The sequence below is a fragment of the Camelina sativa genome, chromosome 8 (assembly GCF_000633955.1).
Source record: "Camelina sativa cultivar DH55 chromosome 8, Cs, whole genome shotgun sequence".
In the NCBI taxonomy this organism is placed as follows: Eukaryota; Viridiplantae; Streptophyta; class Magnoliopsida; order Brassicales; family Brassicaceae; genus Camelina; species Camelina sativa.
The window spans coordinates 5,555,023-5,556,969 of NC_025692.1; the positions used below are offsets into that span (position 1 = coordinate 5,555,023).

The window sequence follows — 1,947 nt, forward strand, 5'->3', positions numbered from 1 at the left end:
CTTAGTGACTAGGAGCGGGGAGCCCGTTGCGCGTTTTTTTGTTTGACCGGCCTATCTTCATAAGTAAGCTCCCTATGGCCGTCCAGTCCCTGGGCGGCTCTCGGTTCTTGAGCATGTTGGGAGATTAGTCGTCAATTGAAAGAGCTGCTCTAAAGCTTGACGAAGAAGTTTTCCCTATTAATTAGATTAGTAAAGGGCTTTTCCCTTACTAGTCAAGTGGTAAGGTAGGGCGCTCTTCGATGAAGAAAAAAAGAGACTTTTGGAAAAGTGGTTCAGGCTCAGTTGGTTAGAGCAAAGGACTGTAAATCCTTGTGTCAGTGGTTCGAATCCACAACCACTTTTATTCTCGGAGCTGAGGTATATGAAGAATGGCCTTTTGGTCCCTTTCGTCCAGTGGTTAGGACATCGTCTTTTCATGTCGAAGACACGGGTTCGATTCCCGTAAGGGATAGGTACTCATTCTCGGCCGCTTTCAGTTAGTGTTCATTGCTGAGGGATCCCGAGATCTCGAAGCAGATGACCAAGTGAGCTCCGCAGCCGTTAGTGCAAGGGCTCGATATTCCGTTTCCGTAGAAGAACGAGACACTGTGGGCTGGCGTTTTGCGGACCAGGAGATAATATTTGCATCCGAGAAACGTACAGAATCCAGTTGTAGACCTCCTCGTGGATGTACATCCTGCCCAGTCACTATCACAGAAGGCCTGAACATTGAGCTTGCTGTTTTTGTGAATATACAGCCCATGAAAGATGGTGCCTTTAACATAGCGAAGGACACGCTTCAGGAGATCAAAATCAGCGAGTGTAGGTAAGCTTTTGGTTCACTTAGTAGAGAACTCAATATTAACCACTAGTGGTTTTTTTCATCACATGGACCATTTCACCAAGTTATAATCATGAGACTTTCTTCTATGCATAGCTGAACAACAACAATAGAACTTTCGTGGAACTAAAAGAAAATATGAGTAGTTATCATTGATAATAAAATGACTAGGAAAATAACTACAACAAAAATAAAGATAAAAAGTCCTAAAAACCCTAGAGATGGAGAATGCCAACGGAGATAGTAGGAAGCAAACTAATGATAGAAAATTGCTTAAAGGCATACAAACTTCACAAAATTAAATCTTTTAGATTTTGTTAATCCTAACTTGTTCATGAAGTATTAAAACACCTATCCTCAAAAAAAACTCGCGGTCAAAAAGTAAATATTGGCTCTCTAATACTTTGATACCAACCTTCTTGAGATAATGGTCCCAAAATAAATAACAAAAGAACTAGAAGTACTCTCCACATCCTTGATGAACCACTTGGGACTAGGTCCTCCAACCTAGTGTCATTTAGACTCGCAACCTAGCTAACTATCTGAATGCATCCAATGCAGTCTTTTTTTTCTTGGACAAAGATATTTGATTTAATTCAATCCCAAAAGGGAGAAAAGCTTACAAAGTCTACAACCTCTTGGTTGGATACAATAAATACAACAGAGATCAAATTTGCAAGAGAAAGATAGATAGGTTTATAACCATAATTCAACTAACTCTAGATTGATCAATTAATATGATTTGTTCTTTCCCCATCGCTTAAATCATTCACCGTAACTCAGCCCACACCCGTTAAAAAAAAAAAACTTGAAACCTTGAATTCAAATTTTACAAGTCAAGAAATTGCTATAAATTATTTATTTTATTTTTAATAACAAAGAAACAAAAACATTTAAAAGAGAATTAAAATCATAGTACACTATACAACATGGACAACCTTACAGCCAGGATGACAAAATTCAGTTTGGCGCTTACGCAAAATATCCTACAAATACAAATTGATTAAACCAAATAGAGCTAAACCACTAAACCCGAAATTTAATTTCTATTTCGGTTAAGCTAATTTTTTGTTCCCACCTAAAAAAACAGTCATAACGATAACAAAAAAAAAAAAAAAAAAAACCGG

At 38.0% G+C, this 1,947-nt stretch overlaps 1 non-coding gene across 1 annotated transcript; it reads left to right on the plus strand.

Annotated features, from left to right (window-relative positions):
* Positions 380-451, plus strand: TRNAE-UUC. The gene has a single exon. It is a non-coding gene; the product is annotated as a tRNA-Glu (tRNA).